The following is a 20,259-nucleotide window of genomic DNA, read 5'->3' as shown; positions in this document are numbered from 1 at the left end:
GATAACTACAAAGGGTGGTTACTGGTAGGGCAATAATTGCTAAGTGGATACACCACAGCTACATGTGACTAGGGCGCTATAGACTTAGAATCTGTGACCTTTGCTTCATTTCATGTTCTTGTTTGATTGGGGATCTGAAGTTAGGGTTGCTTATTCGAAGGACTATCTTGCTTCGGTTACATGTAATTGGTATGCACTACGCAAATATTGGGTCGACTAATAATGATCCATCTTATAAGTATCTTAGATTAGTACGTCTATTATCCTTTCTTTCCCCATTCTCGCGTAGGTAGCATGGATGGCTTCCACCATCCCGGCGATCCGTACTACCCAAACCAAGGAAATGGGGGATGGCTCGATGAGGAGTCAGAAGATGACCAATCGATCCCTTTGGATGATCATCAGCCAGAAGTTAACAACCTACCCCCTGTAGCTCCAAACCCCAACCCCCGTCCGACATTTCAAGGTCCCACTCCCATGTGGGCAATAACCTTGAACCGATGGAGCGATGAGCAGGGTCAGCCTTTACCTTTCAATGGAGATCGAAGCTTCTACAACATAAGAAAAGGAGGATCAACGGACCGAGTTTTGCCCATCATGGTCCGAAGGATTGCCAGGAACTTCGAGCAAGGTCAAGTAGCCATTGGCCGAGTTGTGGAAGTGGATGCCAACTCTAACCTCAACACTGTTCGCATTCGCCAACTGGAAGAAGACATGGATAGGACGAGGAGGACCAATGAGGCTCTACAGCAACAGCTAGCTGCATCCCGAGCCGAAGTTAGGGAACTCCGAGCACGTCAAAGGGCTCAAGAACGAAATCTTCAGGAAGTTATGCGCCAACTAGCTGATCTAAGGGTTCGCCCAATGGGTACCCATCGCCAGTAGAAGATGTCAAAACGTCTCACTCTTTTGTTTAAGGACTAGCCTTTTCTTTTCTATTCTCGGTAGAGGACTTGTCTATAAACATCTCTAACTTTGAAAGTACTCTAATTAGGCCTCTAGACTGCCAACATTTTCCCTTATGGTTTGATGTAGGACCTACTGTAGGGTCACTTTTCCCGAACTTGTATTACGTCATTAATACCAATAAAATTGGCAGTTAACTAATCTGTTGCTATGACTCTCTCTCTGATTATTGGGCTATGTTGATTTAGTCCATAAAACCCTCTTATCATAATTGCAATAGACTCTTACTATTGTCAACATCTCTATGAACTTTCAGTAAAAGATGCCTCCTCGCAAGCGCCCGAACAGAGGCAGACCTGCGACTCAAACCCCACCTCCACCACCTCCTCCTCCGCAGTTCGATCCAGTGCTGTTTCAAACAGATGTGACCGCATCTGTGATGGCAGCCATGGCCCAAATGAATTCCGGCGATGCTAGTGGAGCCGGAATGGGCACCAACTCCAGACATGGTGAAATTCCCTCACGTACACAGGGGTGTACTTATAAAGATTTCATGAACTGTAAACCAACATTTTTCAATGCGACCGGAGGAATCCTTGCTCTGTCCCAATGGATCGAAAGAGCCGAAGCCGTTTTCGAAATGTGCTCATGCCCCGAAGAGAGCAAAATCAAGTTCGCTGCTGCCACCTTCACTGAAAGGGCCCTGACATGGTGGAATGGCCATGTCAATTCACTCTCTTTAGTAACAGCCAATGCCATAGGTGGGGCATACTAAAGGACCTACTGAGAAAGGAGTACTACCCTAGAGGTGAGGTTTAGAAGCTTGAGGAGGAACTCTGGAACCTCAAGATGAAGGGAACAGACATAGTGTCTTATACGGCCAGGTTCTGCGACCTGGTAGCTATGTGCCCTAACATGGTCCCTTCTGAGAGCAAGAAAATCAAACGATACATCTGGGGTTTGGTGCCTCCGTATCAAGGAAACGTTTCTATCTTCACATCCTGCAACCTTTGACAGCGCCAAGGAGTTGGCACACAAGTTGATTGATCATGAAACTCCTTCCACTCCAGCAACAACAACAACAGTTGCCACTGCACCGCCCAAGGCATCCGACAACAATAGGAAGCGTTGGGACAAAAAGAGGGACAAGAAAGCTCAATCCTCTTCCAAAAACCAACAAATAGTGGTTGTCCATGCCGCCACCACTCCTGCTACCCCTGTACCAGCAAAAACCTATGTTGGGAACCTGCCCAAGTGCGCCTTCCATCACAACGGCCCCTGCCGTGAATTACATTGCACCAACTACGACTGAAAGGGCCATACCGTCCGGTTTTGCATATCCTAACCCAAACCCATTTCTCAAGTCTCTGGCTCGGGAGTGAGCCAGGCCTGCTATGGCTGTGGTGAAGTTGGCCATTTCAAGAAAAACTGTTCGAAGGCCGGGAATGCAGGGGGAACAGGAAGACTACTCGCTATTGGCCACAATGAAGTAGTAGCAGACCCCACAGTAGTTACGGGTACGTTCCTTCTCAACAACTCTTATGCTTGTGTTTTATTCGATAGTGGTGTAGAAAGAAGCTTCATAAACCAAAACTTTAAACACTTACTTAAGCAATCCCCTCAACCACTACAAGAAACATTCGTCGTAGAAATGGCTAACGGAAAGACAGAAAGCTCTAACGAAATCTACATAGGTCGCACCGTTACATTAGATGATCATTCATTCCCAATCGACCTCATACCAGTTTCAATCAAGAGTTTCGATGTCATTGTGGGCATGGACTGGTTGAGCCTTCATCATGCAGATATCCTATGCTTCGACAAAGCAATCCGTTTAAATCTATCGAATAACAAACTCTGTTAATCTACGGAGACAAACCCGGTACGAGCCTTCGTATCATCTCAAGTATTCAAGCCCAGAATTACTTGCGTAAGGAATATCGCGTGTTCCTTGCCCACATTGTCGACACGAGCCAGAAAACGAAAGATCTAAAAGACATTCCCGTGGTATGCGATTTCCCCGACGTCTTTCCAGAGGAACTCCCAAGTTTATCTCCCAAACGTCAGGTTGAGTTCAGAATCGACCTAGTCCCAGGAGCTACCCCTGTAGCTAAATCGCCCTATCATTTAGTGCCTGCACAGATACAAGAACTGTCCATTCAAATTAACGAGCTGCTCAGCAAGGGCTTTATAAGACCGAGCTTCTCACCCTAGGGAGCTCCGGTCTTGTTCGTGAAGAAGAAGGACGGATCGTTCCGTATGTGCATCGATTATAGGGAGCTCAACAAACTCACGGTCAAAAATCGCTACCCTCTTCCCCGTATAGACGACCTATTCGACCAACTGCAAGGGGCGAGTTACTTTTCCAAGATCGATCTTAGGTCCGGGTATCACCAGTTACGAGTGCTTGAGGAGGATGTTCTAAAAACAGCCTTCCGAACTCGTTACGGACACTACAAGTTCGTAGTGATGCCCTTTGGACTAACTAACGCACCCACAGTATTTATGGACTTGATGAGTAGGGTGTGTCGTCCTTACTTAGATCAGTTCGTCATCGTCTTTATTGATGACATACTTGTCTACTCTCGGAGTGAGGAAGAACATAGTGATCATCTACGATGAGTCCTAGAAACCCTACGATTGGAGAAGTTATACATGAAGTTCTCTAAGTGAGAATTTTGGATCCGAAGAGTCAAATTTTTAGGACACGTGGTTAGTGAGGAAGGAATCCATGTGGACCCATCCAAGATTAAAGCTATCGAGAACTGGTCAGCACTGAAGACGCCTACATAAATCCGCCAATTTCTAGGCCTCGCTGGCTACTACCGTAGATTCATTCAGAACTTCTCTCGGATTGCGAAACCTCTCACCACATTGACTCAGAAAAGGCATGACATTTGACTGGGGAGAGAAACAGGAGAAGGCATTCCAAACCCTGAAGCGAGCCCTATGCACCGCACCGGTATTATCCCTTCCCGAAGGGACAGATGATTTCGTAGTGTACTGCAATCCATCAAACCAGGGGCTCGGTTGTGTCCTGATGCAACGAGGTAAGGTCATCGCCTATGCCTCGAGGCAGCTAAAGACACATGAGGTTAACTATACCACTCACGACCTCGAGTTAGGAGTGGTTGTATTCGCTCTAAAGATCTGGAGACATTACTTGTATGGAACGAAGAGCACAATATACACTGACCACAAAAGTCTCCAACACATACTAAACCAGAAGGAGCTCAATATGAGACAACGATGGTGGGTCGAGCTACTCAACGATTATGACTGCGAGATTCGTTATCACCCGGGAAAGGCCAATGTAGTAGCAGACGCCCTAAGTAGAAAAGAGTATTCTGGCCGAAGAGTCAAGTCGTTGACAATGACTATCCATTTGCATTTATCCGCATAGATTAAGGAGGCTCAGCTCGAAGCTTTGAAGCCTGAGAATGTGGTAGGAGAATGCTTACGTGGAATGGATAAGAACTTGGGGGTCAAGGGTGACGGAGCCTTATATCTCATGGACCGAATCTGGACGCCATGTCACGGTGGTTTCAGAGACTTGGTCATGAAAGAAGCACACAACACTCGATATTCCGTTCACCCAAGTTCAGATAAGATGTATCTGGATCTCAAAAATTTATACTGGTGGCCTAACATGAAAGCAGAGATTGCTACCTTCGTGAGTAAATGCCTTACTTGCGCGAAGGTCAAGGTCGAATACCAGAAGCCATCAGGTATTCTCCAGCAACCGGAGATACCGGAGTGGAAGTGGGAGCGGATCACTATGGATTTCATAACCAAGCTACCCAAGACAACTGGTGGGCTTGATACCATATGGGTCATCGTGGACAGATTGACCAAGTCCGCACACTTCCTACCCATCAAAGAGACAGACAAGATGGAGAAACTCACAAGAACATACATCAAGGAGATTGTATGGCTGCACGGTGTCCCTATATCTATTATCTCCGATAGAGATAGTAGGTTCACTTCGAGATTTTGGCAATCGCTACAAAGCGCCTTAGGGACGAGGTTGGACATGAGTACAACCTACCATCCGCAGACCGACGGGCAAAGTGAGAGGACCATCCAAACCCTGGAGGACATGCTGCGGGCCTGTGTGATCGACTTTGGTAAGGCATGGGATACCCACTTACCCCTTGTAGAGTTTTCTTACAATAACAGTTATCACATGAGCATCAAGGCAGCCCCGTTCGAAGCCCTCTACGGCCGGAAGTGCATATCCCCTCTGTGCTGGGCTGAGGTGGGTGACACTCAATTAGCTAAGGGACGAGTTCTTGACAGCGCTCTCACAGGTCCAGAGATCATTCGAGAAACAACCGAGAAGATTGTACAGATTCGCAAACGATTAAAAGCCACTAGGGATCGACAGAAAAGCTACGCAGACAAATGAAGAAAACCTTTGGAATTCCAGGTGGGAGACTGAGTCCTTTTGAAAGTCTCACCCTAGAAGGGCACAATACGCTTTGGAAAGAGTGGAAAGCTTAACCCAAGGTATATAGGGCTTTTCGAGATTCTCTCCAGAATCGGCCCCGTAGCTTACAAACTCAACCTACCCCGCGAGCTCAGTAACATACATCCTACCTTCCATGTCTCAAACCTTAAGAAATTCCTATCCGACGAGACTCTCGTAATCCCACTCGATGGGATCGAGGTCAACGAGGGCCTCAACTTCGTGGAAGAGCCTGCCGAGATTATGGACCGAGAGGTCAAACGAATGAAACAATGCCACATCCCAATTGTGAAGGTTTGCTGGAACGCCAAACGAGGACCGGAGTTCACTTGGGAGCGCGAGGATCAAATGAAACTCAAGTATCCCCATCTCTTTGCTTAGTAGTTTTGTAATAACTTAGCTACTTGAATTCTAAATTTCGGGATGAAATTTCCCCTAACAGGGGATGATGTGACAACCCAAAATTTATTCCATCATTATAACCCGTTTCCGTTAATAGAATATTCTATTTTATTAAGGTTCCGTTAATATTGGGGTGAACAAACCAATAAATGTTTTATTTTATTTTATGTTATTAATGTCGTAATGTAATAAATAAAAACACGTGAGTTACCCTTCCGTTTAGTTGGAAAAAGTTTTTAATTACGACCATTTAATCGGGTAAAATTTAAGCCTCGTTAAAAGTCAGTATCCGGTAGAATTCCACTGTGTCTCAAACTTAAACCATATTTAAAGTTGAGGTAACTTCATTTGGAAGCTTTTCACCTTCTCTCTACTCTCTCTCTACCATTCCAAGTTTTTGATAAAAAATTACCCCATTTCAAGCTCCAATTTGGTAAGATATCCATCCTAACTCTTAGATTATCATGCTTAGCTTGCATTTTCGTATCAAAATCATCCAAAAGGACCATAATCATGTGTTTACGGCCCTAGAACATCCTTGGGCCGCAAACACACATGGATGGGGTTTTTGAGCCTCAAAACCCTTCCAAACCACATTTGGGACTTAGATATGACTTAGGGGCTTGTAATACCGGACTTGGAACACCTAAACCTTATCATTTGAGGGGTAAACAAGAGTTTACGTCCCAAGCACATGCTTAGACCGTAAACTCCATTTCATAGGCCGTAAACCCCTTTAAAAGTGTTAAAATGACCCTTAAGCATCTCCTAAGCCTTGGAATAAAGTCTAGAACCATCCAACAATGTGTTAGGGACCTTATTCATGCAAGAAACCACCCCCTAAGGAGTTCACGGCCGTAAACCATCCAAGGAATGGTTCTTGGGCCGTAAACTCCTATAATGTGGTCAATTGGTGCCCTAACTTCCTTCCATGGCTTGTACCTTGCACTAGAAACTATTGTAATTGACCTAGGACCGCCAAAGTACATTCATATTGGGTACATAAGAGTTTACGGCCGTAAACTCCTAGTTTACTGCCGTAAACTCCTCAAATAGTCCTTATGATGTTCAAATTCCGTTCCAATGCCTTAAAACAAAGCCTAGCATTACCCCACAAGAGTTGTAAGAGCATTAAGCACCCAAGAACATCCCACCATGAGTTTATGGCCGTAAACTCAAGGGGAGTTGGTCATTTCGGCCGAAAAATCCATAAAGGGTTTACTCTTGGAGAGCAAACTCCATATCCAAGCCATTCTCACCCTTAGATGCTACCCGGGTCACTACTAGCACTTGAAATGCAATGTTTTCACATCTCGGAGTGTATTGTATTATCTAATTTGTGGTTCGAAGTCTAATTAAATACAATTATATATCTCTTCATATTACATAGGAACCTCGCGCGTTCTCAAGCCCCGAACTGACACTTAGCATCTATCCGACACATTCCTCGTTTGGTGAGTTCATACCCCTTAATGAATCTTTTCAAATGTTTTTACATGCTTTGGGGGGGGGGGGGGGGGGGTACGTTAAATGCAACAAGTGTTAATATCAAATCATATGAGATTTATAACCTGCAACTAAAAAGGATTTTCTATATTTTTAGCTACTTATCAATAAAACTGTTTCAATATTTATCAAACACATTTTCAAGGTTAAATTGTTGTTAAACTATTTTCAAACTGTGCTTAAACTACTTTTCTTTTAAACTATATCTACACTAATATATTTATATGAGTAAGACCTGAAGGACTTAGGACCGATAGCTCGCCTTATTTCCTGTTCTTTTTTTATTGTGGTCTTAGGGTATATTGTTATCCGTCCGACTGTCGTTGATTTCTTAGTTATATATTATATATATTTGCGTTAGATATGAAAGTCTTCATCTTATTCAATACCTTTGTAAATCAAAGGCATGCAATCTGTGACAACCCAAAGTTTATTCCGTTACATCACCCCGTTACCGTTAACGGAATATTCCATTTTATAAGAGTTTCGTTAATTAGAGGTCGCCAAATAAATAAATGTTTTATTTATTTATATTATATGTCGTTAACGCCGTGATGAAAGAAATAAAGACACTTAAATTACATTTCCATAGTAATTTGGAAAAAGTTAAAATTTTATTACGACCACTAAATCGGGTGCGACCAAAAGCCCCGTATAACTACAGTATCAGGTAGATTCCCACTGAGCTTCAACTCTAACCCCTATATAAGGGAGAGTAAACTCCATTTCCACCTTTTTACTCTCTCTCTACAAATTTTTCCCGAGCCAAAAATCGTCCATTTCGAGCCCCAAACGAGTAGGTAAACTATCCTAACTCGTTGTATAGCCTATTTAGCATGCAATTCGTATTTAAATCATAAAATAGGGACAAAATGATGTGTTTACGGCCCAAGAACACTCTTGGACCATGAACACCATTTAATGGGGTTTTTAAGCCCCCAAACCCCTCCAAATTGTCCCTAAGGCTTAGATATGACTTGTAGGCTTATGGATTCGGACTTAGAACACCTTGAAACGAGTTTTTGAAGAGTAAACATGAGTTTACTGCCCAAGAACATGCTTGGGACGTAAACTCCTCTTCATGGGGAGTAAACTCATATTTGTGTGTTAAAAATGCCCTTAAACACACCAATGGCCTTGGATTAAATTCTAGAATCAACCACAAACAAGCTAGGGACCCTAAACTGAATTAAAACAACTCCATAAGGAGTTCACGGCCGTAAACCCCTCATGAAAGGGTACCTGGGTCGTAAACTCATATAAAGGGGTTGAATGGTGCCCTAAACTCCCCATTTGACTTGGAAAAATGATTAGGATTTTATCCTCTACCATTTAAGACTTCAAAACACCAAAAGAATGAGGGTATAGGAGCTTACAGCTGTAAGCTCCCTTCCTTAGGGCCGTAAACTCCTCAAATGGTCCATGTGAAGCCTTAAATCCATTCATACAATTTATTTTTGGACCTAGCATAAATCTATAATTGATATGAGACCCGCTAGCATCCTAGAACTCCTCACCATGAGTTTACGGCCGTAAACTCATGGGGAGTTGTCCCAGGGCCGTAAACTAAGTGTATAGAGTTTACTCTTGAAGAGTAAACTCCATTCGTAAGTCATTCACACCCTTAGATGTTACCTGGGACACCCCAAACACTTAAACAAAGTGTTTTTCGCTCCTTAGAGTGCGTATACTTGTTAAATTAGTATTAAATGTACTAATTGTATGTGAACATATGTTATCATATGTTAAATAGGTCACTAAGTGTGTCCAAGGCTTTACTTGACACCGAGCAGCCAACTGGAACCTTCGTCGGATCCACTTACATCAGGTGAGTTCATACCCATGAATGAACCTTTTAAACGTTTTTACATGTTTTATAGGGGGGAATACAAGTTAAACATGCCAGTTATCATATCAATCACATGTGATTGATAACCCGCATGCACAAGGATTTACCACACTGTAAACTATTTTACCAAGTAGGATACTATAAATGGTTTTCCAAAAGGTTTTCACTTGTTCAAAACTCTTACTTATACTGTTTTATCAAAGTTCATTTCAAACTAGTTTATGAAAAGTTTCCAAGGAATTTCTAAAGGTTTTCAAGCTTATTTTACCGAAGTTGTGATTTTCTCAAGTTTAAAGGTTTTCTTCCATGTTTTGATACTCCCTCTTAGTTTGAACTCCTACTTGATAACGCTTTCACTTTGTGATGCGTTTATACCTATTATTGCCTCTATTTCGCTTATACTTGTAGTCGCTTATGCCTATTAGACACTCTTACTTCACTTGTTGTAGCTTCCGCTTCGTGATACACTTATATTTGGTAACGCTTATACTTCACGATCCGGTTATTCCACACTGTATGCTTATACTTCATGATTCAGTTATTCCACACTGTACGTTTATACATCACGATTCGATTATTCCACTCTGTACGCTTATACTTCACACTTCGGTTATTCCACACTGTACACTTATACTTCACGATTCGGTTATTACATACGATTCAGTTATACATCACGATTTGGTTATACTTCACGATATGATTCCACTTGTTACACACTCAAACGTAGTTAGATGTATGTATGTGCTTGTATAGATACATATAAATAATGATTGAAGGACTTAGGAAGGCTTGTCCGCCCTATTTCCTTTTCTTCGTTGAGATGTGGTCTGGTGGGATCGGATGTCCGTCCGAAGGTCGTTTGATTCATTAGTTATATATTATGTACACAAGCATAGACATATAGATTTACTCTAGTTAGTTCAGTTATGAGTCTCTACCTCTAGTTCAACACTTACATTGGAAACACACTACTCACTATTTGGGATGCATGTTCGGGACACGGCCTTCTCCATCGTCTAGTTGGTAACCAGAGTCTCTTGTAGGCAGAGCAGACATTGTGTGTATAGATCTATACGGGATTCACACCCGCACCCTGACTGCTAGCTATAGTCCACGGCCTACCAAGCCAAGGGGTGACAAATGTCATATTCTATAGACGCTTGCAGGGCGTCAGGTACTCTAGTGTCGATTAGTATGGTTACGAGTATCCCAGGTTACCTTATAATTCATGGCCTCAAGGTAACAATATATCACTAGCAATTTACACTGTATGCTGGAACCCACTCTCAGAGTCACACTGTTTTTAGACCCTGCTAGTTGTATCTTCCATTTGATACTGTCTGGGGTCTGTATTCACTGTTTTAGACCTCGCTAACTGTATCCTTCATTTGATACTGTCTGGGGTCTGTATTCTCTGTTTTTAGACCTTGCTAGTCGTACCTTTCATTTGGTACCGTCTGGGGTCTATTTCTCTCATTGTTAGACTGAGCCAGGCGTGTTGTTTGTTCGATACTCTCCTGGAGTATGTGATTCTTTTGCCTTAGTCAGCAGTCTTCACTGCTGAGGCATATCATATTTCCCTGATTCCTCTTCCTTTCTTTAATAATCAAATTCTGTATTTTGATAATGATAGCGATTAAGGGAAACCTACTTTTTACCACATAACACCATCCAGTCTTAGTAGAAGACTGCTTTTATTAAAGAAAATATAGGATTTTCTGGAAAGGACTCTAACTTAATGGATACTCTAAAGCTACCACTTTTATTAAAGTTATTAAAATGAAATGACACTAAATACTTATGAACTCACCAGCATTTGTAAAAATGCTGATACTCGCTTTTCAAATAACTTGTATTCTCAGGTCAACATTAGACAGGTACATCCCCGGGGCTTCTGACGAAGACAGTTTAGTACCAAGCTGCACCTAGATATTTACTTGTATTACTTTGATGTATTTTAATGTAAACCATGTAAAACTATTACTATTAATGCAATGTTTTGTTGTACTTTGATTACTATAATGCATGTGTTGTGATACTTGACATGACGTCATCCACCCCAGAACGTTTTCTGCCGTTCCGGTTTTGGGGTGTGATAGATTGGTATCAGAGCATTGTTTATAGTGAGCTAAGTATATCAATTCATAAAAGATATACAACCTATAAATACATGGGAATAAAACACTCTGACTAAGAATTATACTTTAAAATATAACCATATTTTACCAAAGTATAAGAACATCCAGAACCTAAACACTCGAACACAAGTATCACAAGAAGAACAATAATAAAAGTCTTCGGATGTTGAGCATTACCGTCAAACCTGGGCAGTTATGTAATCGTAAGCAGGAATAAATGTAACCTGATCAACTACATTTATTTGAGATGCGATGAATGTGTGCTTGGGAGTGATAGTGGTGTTGCAACAGGTCTGCAACTTACCAACTAGGAATGCTAGAGCCAAACATAAAGTTTAAAATACTATAGGAGTATTTTGGAATACTAAAAGACTCACATTAATCCCAGAATCATAATAAGAAGATAAGAAACAAAGAAGAATTAAAATACCATAAGGGTATTTTAGGATCCATAACTAACCTTATGTTAAGAATTAAAAAGATCCTTATTGATATACCTACAATTACAGAGAGTATACCCCCAAGGTTATATATAATAAGGATCCCATTGGCTAAGAATGTGTGGTTTCGCCCTATTTCCTTTTCCTCGTTGGGATGTGGATCTAGAGTAGTATCACATATTCGAAGGCCTATCGGATCTAAGCTATGTATGATTTGTATACCTTGTGTAATCGTAGCAGGACTCGATATGGATCATCCAGTGAAATGTTAATAATCTCTTAGGATTCTTTAGACATTTCCATTCTCGCACGAACCTTGTAGACAACCCTATCCACTTCAGTGCTTGAAGGAAGAGTTGATGCAGACCCAGAAGAGGTTCATTGAGAAGATTTCCTGTTCAGAAATAAATGAACTGGGTTGAGACTATTGAATTCACCAAGTACCTATATCTTTTTAGGGACATCGGTGAGAAATTCGCCTAAACTTCCGAGATGTCCAGTCATCCATCATGAAGTGATGACACCCGGAGTCGGATTCAGAAGTAAGGCGGAGTAGAGATTCAGTATGTCCATACGAGAAGAGAACCCTAGGTAACTACCCGAAGGAAACCAACGCCGATTCCAGTCAAAGCTACGAGGTAGACAGAGGGAGCCAATACATGGAACCCAGGAATTTTCTTTTCCTCGTGTTCGTCACGCTAATACACCCCTAAAATAATACAATATAGTGAGTTAGTGATTAAACTACTCACACTATGTGTTAGGTAAATCGTCGTTTCCTGTTGCCAGTTACACGATTAGAGCGGATCCCCGCACCTCTATTGAGGGTGTTTAGCCATAAGTCTTTATAAGCCTCTCTTTCCGTGGTGTTCGTTCCGAACTGTTCTCAAATCTTTCCAGGACGGAGAGTGAAACCTTCCCAGTATAAAGGTAACGTAGTAGGAACGACTCGCATCTTATGGCCTTTTTCCCGATACTCATACACCTACCTTGATTACTAGGACTACATCATAGGGATGTAGGTCGACACTCAGACAACCAGTACCAGAGGCACGGGAAAAATTTATGCCTAATACAGTTGGGATAGTTATGTCCAAGGCTAGCCATCGTATCTCATTATCTTGTATTCCTTTCTGTGTAGGAAAACCATGCCTGCAAAGAAGCGTAACCAGTCCACAAGCAAGAAACCTACTCTCTTACTCGATGAAGCTACATTCCAAGCTGCAATCTCGGCAGCCGTAGCAACTGTCATGGTTCATCTGAATGCTAACAACGCCAATGTTAGAAAGGGCCCTATCGGGAATCCCGATCCTAGAAATGGACAGCAACAACCAACCCCTGCATACCCAGCCACCCAAGAACCTCAATCGAATCCACTAAAGAGAAAACTCAAGATCGAGGAGGGAGGTACCTCGGCTCAAGGACCTTCCAAAGGACAACGAGCTGAGACAGTCAATACCCCTGTCAATCCTTTCCTCCTGACTCCAAGAAGGCCATACCTAGGAAACCTTCCCCACTGCAGCAAGCGCATCTACCATCATCATGGTGTCTGCCGGGAACTCATATGTGCTAGGTGCAACATGAAGGGGCATACTGCTCATATATGCAGAACTCCGGTGGAGCGTATTGCATCAATCAGCAATGTGACGGCCAATCCAGTTTGCCGACTATGTGGTGAGATTGGAAACTTCAAAAGAGATTGCCCAACTGAAGGAAAAAACAAGGACACAGGAGGAGCCTAACTCTACTGCTTAGGGAGAAGCATCAAGGAACCCGGAAAATTTTGGTACGTCTCTCAATCTCAGATAACTAACGCAAAACATTAAAAGGATAATTCAAATGTAAATACTTCCCCATTAAGGCGAAAGTCGCAACACTGTTATAAAATTTAAAATTCATCAGGTAAAATTATAAGGGCTAAACATATATGTTACGACCATGTATAGTTAAGATGGATAGACCTAGAGTGAGTGAATGCCGCCTCATTTCCTGTTCCTCGTTTGGTTGTGGATTTAGGGCGGAGTCGCTCAGTCAACAGTCCTCCCCACCTTAATTATACATGACTAGTATATGTTAGGCGATTATAGAAATGCCTCGTGAGAATCCATTCATGAAAAGGTACTCCACTCAGAAACACTTAGAACTCTCTATAGTCCCGAGTCGACTCTCTGGGTCCAAGTATCCGCGACAGTGGTGCACAGGACGAAAGCTTAGACGCCTAGAGCTTGTATGCCTGATCGGCGCATGACTCTATCAATCTTCATTTTATATCCTGTCGAGGTATGCCAACTTCGACGACTCTATCGATCATGGTTTGACCCAGTGCAACCATGTGTACATCCCTAGTGTTGTGTAAAAAGAACTTTCTCCGTACTCATGTCGGCAAATAAAGGTTCTTCCGAACCTAAACATAATACAAATAATCAAAACTTATACGATCTGTCAGTCATCCCTCTTACCTCAAACTTTCCGAAGTACCCGAAGAAGGGTATTGCGCGCTGTTGACCGACCCCTGTTAGTCATATGGAAACCGAAGCAAAAGACACTGCAAGATACTCCAGGAGACAATGACCATCCGAAGCATACTTCGTAGATTCCCTAGAAATACCCTTCGCACCTCGCACATCAGGTTCGTGAACCTAGAGGATAGAACCCATGGGACTGACCACTATAACCAGGTATATGCATAAAGGTGGTATATAGTTGAGATAATAAAGATTTAAGATGTGTGCTCCCTCCCTACTCCCTGTTCCTCGTTGGGTTGTGGGTCTGGAGTGGAGTCGCACAACTGAACATCCTGCCGACCTCAATTATATACAGCCTGCATACACCAAGTATTGGTGGTTAAGCCAAGTATGAGCCCTAACACGAACCTCATAATAAGACCCTTCATCCTATTCCATAAAATAGGAGCTGGAGTCAAGAGAACCACTACGGGTTGAGCTACTATAATGACCACAAATCCGAAATTTGTTGTCATACCGGTTAAGCTCACATGATAACTAACACCCTCAGTTAGTAAAGAGATTAAAGTTCCGAGTGATGGGAACCTATACTCACTAGAGTTGACCTAGACCGGGAAATACTCAGAAACTTCGGAAGAGTAGTTGCAGTAGATGCTCGCACTACTCAGGCACTTAGTCCACCCCGTTACTGACGAGTAGTGCCTAGAACCCTCCACCCTCTCACATGGAGGAAGTCACCACTGCCTCATAGGCGATAGACTGTGTTCTCCGAAGCAAACACTAGAATACCGAAAACCACAGGATAACCCCCGCAGCCAAGAATACCTGACCAAAGTGCAAAAGTAGTTGCGTTAAGCCTCATGACCCAGATCCCGAAGAGATTATAGACTTGACACCAGCGTTGGTGTTAGTCGAGGGGTTATTCAGGAGCATGCACTTTCCGCACTAGAATAAACCACATACTTAGAGATTCATTGGACTATTCGGTGTTCCACGAATACTATCTCACGCAGAAATAGTAGAACCACCTCCCGAGATAGTCCAACACTCGTCTGGTGAAACCCTATCTCCGTGACCCTGAGGGTTTCCGTTAGGGATATCTCAAGATTCATTGGTGCAGGTTCATTTTGCACGAGCTTGAGATAGACACTCTACAGCAAGCAGACAACCGTAGACACACAACCCATCTGAGGATCTAGAAATTCTCTAACAGCCGATTGACAGGAAACGCGAAACCAAGGACAACCCGAGCTTCCTAAGAACCAACTTGAAGGACTACACATCTAGTACGAGAGAGAGCATTAGGAACTTCGGAATGGCGATCACGCCAGTGATGATCTTGCCATAGAAGTACACTATGTTCTAGGTACTGAAAAGCTCTACCCTTCCAAGAGCTTAGGACCACTCGAGATCCTTTACCGAGATTGGTCCAACCCTCGTTAGACCACTACTACTTTCGGATATTCCACAAGTTTGACACCTGATCGATCCACTTCTTAGACTTGATATGTGTTTACCCGACGTCACTCTTCGTATCCCACTCATCTTGATAGAGACCATTGAGAACCCTAACTTCGTAGGTACACCAGTCGGAACTCGCTAACTACATGAGACGGAATCCGCATCCCGTAGGTGAAGGTTTGTTGGAATGACAAACACACACCAGAGTTCACTTGGGAATGTGAGGAAAAACCGAATAGGAAATACCCTCCTGCCTCTATCATTCATACCTACTTCCTTTCCTAGACCTGAATTTCAGGACGAAATTCCCTCTAACGGGGGGATGATGTGACAACCCAAAGTTTATTCCGTTACATTACCCCGGTACCGTTAACGAAATATTCCATTTTATAAAATTTCCGTTAATTAGAGGTCTCCAAATAAATAAATGTTTTATTTATTTATATTATATGTCGTTAACATCGTGATAAAAGAAATAAAGACACTTAAATTATATTTCCATAGTAATTTGGAAAAAGTTAAATTTTATTACGACCACTAAATCGGGTGCGACCAAAAGCCCCGTATAACGACTGTATCGGGTAGATTCCCACTGAGCTTCAACTCCAACCCCTATATAAGGGAGAGTAAACTCCATTTCCACCTTTTTACTCTCTCTCTAAACTCTCTCTCTACAAATTTTTCCCGAGCCAAAAATCGTCCGTTTCGAGCCCCAAACGAGTAGGTAAACTATCCTAACTCGTTGTATATCCTATCTAGCATGCAAATTCGTATTTGAATCATAAAATAGGGACAAAATGATGTGTTTATGGCCCAAGAACACTCTTGGACCATGAACACCATTTAATGGGGTTTTTAAGCCCCAAAACCCCTCCAAATTGTCCCTAAGGCTTAGATATGACTTGTAGGCTTATGGATTCGGACTTAAAACACCTTGAAACGAGTTTTTGAAGAGTAAACATGAGTTTACTACCCAAGAACATGCTTGGGCCATAAACTCCTCTTCATGGGGAGTAAACTCATATTTGTGTGTTAAAAATGCCCTTAAACACACCAATGGCCTTGGATAAAATACTAGAATCAACCACAAACAAGCTAGGGATCTTACACTCAATTAAAACAACTCCATAAGGAGTTCACGGCCGTAAACCCCTCATGAAAGGGTACCTGGGCCGTAAACTCCTATAAAGGGGTTGAATGTGCCCTAAACTCCCCATTTGACTTGGAAAAATGCTTCGGATTTTATCCTCTACCATTTAAGACTTCAAAACACCAAAAGAATGAGGGTATAGGAGCTTAAATCCGTAAGCTCCGTTGCTTAGGGCCATAAACTCCTCAAATGGTCCATGTGAAGCCTTAAATCCATTCATACAATTTATTTTTGGACCTAGCATAAATCTACAATTGATATGAGATCCTCTAGCATCCTAGAACCCCTCACCATGAGTTTACGGTCGTAAACTCATGGGGAGTTGTCCCAGGGCTGTAAAATAAGTGTATAGAGTTTACTCTTGAAGAGTAAACTCCATTCCTAAGTCATTCACACCCTTAGATGTTACCCAAGACACCCCAAACACTTAACCAAAGTGTTTTTTGCTCCTTAGAGTGCGTATACTTGTTAAATTAGTATTAAATGTACTAATTGTATGTGAACATATGTTAAATAGGTCACTAAGTGTGTCCAAGGCTTTACTTGACATCGAGCAGCCAACTGGCACCTTCGTCGGATCCACTTACATCAGGTGAGTTCATACCCCTGAATGAACCTTTTAAACGTTTTTACATGTTTTATAGGGGGGAATACAAGTTAAACATGCCAGTTATCATATCAATCACATGTGATTGATAACCCGCATGCACAAGGATTTACCACACTGTAAACTGTTTTACCAAGTAGGATACTATAAATGGTTTTCCAAAAGGTTTTCACTTGTTCAAAACTCTTACTTATACTGTTTTATCAAAGTTCATTTCAAACTGGTTTATGAAAAGTTTCCAAGGAATTTCTAAAGGTTTTCAAGCTTATTTTACCGAAGTTGTGATTTTCTCAAGTTTAAAGGTTTTCTTCCATGTTTTGATACTCCCTCTTAGTTTGAACTCCTACTTGATAACGCTTTCACTTTGTGATGCGTTTATACCTATTATTGCCTCTATTTCGCTTATACTTGTAGTCGCTTATGCCTATTAGACACTCTTACTTCACTTGTTGTCGCTTCCACTTCGTGATACACTTATATTTGGTAACGCTTATACTTCACGATCCGGTTATTCCACACTGTATGCTTATACTTCATGATTCGGTTATTCCACACTGTACGTTTATACATCACGATTCGGTTATTCCACTCTGTACGCTTATACTTCACACTTCGGTTATTCCACACTGTACACTTATACTTCACGATTCGGTTATTACATACGATTCAGTTATACATCACGATTTGGTTATACTTCACGATATGATTCCACTTGTTACACACTCAAACGTAGTTAGATGTATGTATGTGCTTGTATAGATACATATAAATAATGATTGAAGGACTTAGGAAGGCTTGTCCGCCCTATTTCCTTTTCTTCGTTGAGATGTGGTCTGGTGGGATCGGATGTCCGTCCGAAGGTCGTTTGATTCATTAGTTATATATTATGTACACAAGCATAGACATATAGATTTACTCTAGTTAGTTCAGTTATGAGTCTCTACCTCTAGTTCAACACTTACATTGGAAACACACTACTCACTATTTGGGATGCATGTTCGGGACACGGCCTTCTCCATCGTCTAGTTGGTAACCAGAGTCTCTTGTAGGCAGAGCAGACATTGTGTGTATAGATCTATACGGGATTCACACCCGCACCCTGACTGCTAGCTATAGTCCACGGCCTACCAAGCCAAGGGGTGACAAATGTCATATTCTATAGACGCTTGCAGGGCGTCAGGTACTCTAGTGTCGATTAGTATGGTTACGAGTATCCCAGGTTACCTTATAATTCATGGCCTCAAGGTAACAGTATATCACTAGCAATTTACACTGTATGCTGGAACCCACTCTCAGAGTCACACTGTTTTTAGACCCTGCTAGTTGTATCTTCCATTTGATACTGTCTGGGGTCTGTATTCACTGTTTTAGACCTCGCTAACTGTATCCTTCATTTGATACTGTCTGGGGTCTGTATCCTTTGTTTTTAGACCTTGCTAGCCGTACCTTTCATTTGGTACCATCTGGGGTCTGTTTCTCTCATTGTTAGACTGAGCCAGGCGTGTCGTTTGTTTGATACTCTCCTGGAGTCTATGATTCCTTTGCCTTAGTCAGCAGTCTTCACTGCTGAGGCATATCATGTTTCCCTGATTCCTCTTGCTTTCTTTAATAATCAAATTATGTATTTTGATAATGATAGCGATTAAGGGAAAACTACTTTTTACCACATAACACCATCCAGTCTTAGTAGAAGACTGCTTTTATTAAAGAAAATATAGGATTTTCTAGAAAGGACTCTAACTTCATGGATACTCTAAAGCTACCACTTTTATTAAAGTTATTAAAATGAAATGACACTAAATACTTATGAACTCACCATCATTTGTAAAAATGCTGATACTTGCTTTTCAAATAACTTGTATTCTCAGGTCAGCATTAGACAGGTACATACCCGGGGCTTCTGACGAAGACTGTTTAGTACCAAGCTGCACCTATATATTTACTTGTATTACTTTGATGTATTGTAATGTAAACCATGTAAAACTATTACTATTAATGCAATGTTTTGTTGTACTTTGATTACTATAATGCATGTTTTGTGATACTTGACATGACGTCATCCACCCCAGAACGTTTCCGCCATTCCGGTTTTGGGGTGTGACACAATCCAACACTCTATTTAACTATAATAGGTATAGTTAAGACTACTGCTCGTTACCTCTATTACTACTATACTCACTATAATCATTAGTATTACAAGTTAATACGTGTTAACGAGAACACTCTATGTACTATACTAAAAGTTACTATACTATAACACGAGAGAATACACTAATCCAGAGTATAACACACTATCCCTCTATACGACACTCTACTGCGCAAATACAATGTAACCAGAGCTTCCCGGAAGGAAAGCAACACTACATGTATAGATCTATACAGGACGGACACTATTACATCCCGACTGTTGACTACAGTCCGAGCCGACTAGGCCCAGGGGTGGCACTACCTCGCTACACTACGTATGACTGGGAAAGTCATCGGACCCTATATTATCATTCAATTTGGTTACATAAGAGATCAAATCCATATCCAAATTAACAACACTAAGACTTAAAGTTTAAGCTAACTTCCCGAAGTAAATAAACATATATTACTAATTGAAGTTTGCAACACTACTACAGCCAATTGACAATACTTTTCCTGATCTACATTACTTGAAGGAGGTTTATTACATTATTTTTATAACTGAAAGTTTCAATGGAAATACTTTTACACACTCGAAGGATTTTACTTACATATGCTCAATTCTGGAAAATATAGGATTTTCTAGGGATTTTTCTACTATTCTTAAACATTAATTACAACTTTTATATTACATGATTATAACTACTTTTTACAAACAACGACACTAAATTCTTATGAAC

Source organism: Lactuca sativa, chromosome 1, assembly GCF_002870075.4.
Source record: "Lactuca sativa cultivar Salinas chromosome 1, Lsat_Salinas_v11, whole genome shotgun sequence".
Lineage (NCBI taxonomy): Eukaryota > Viridiplantae > Streptophyta > Magnoliopsida > Asterales > Asteraceae > Lactuca > Lactuca sativa.
This window is presented reverse-complemented; position numbering follows the sequence as displayed.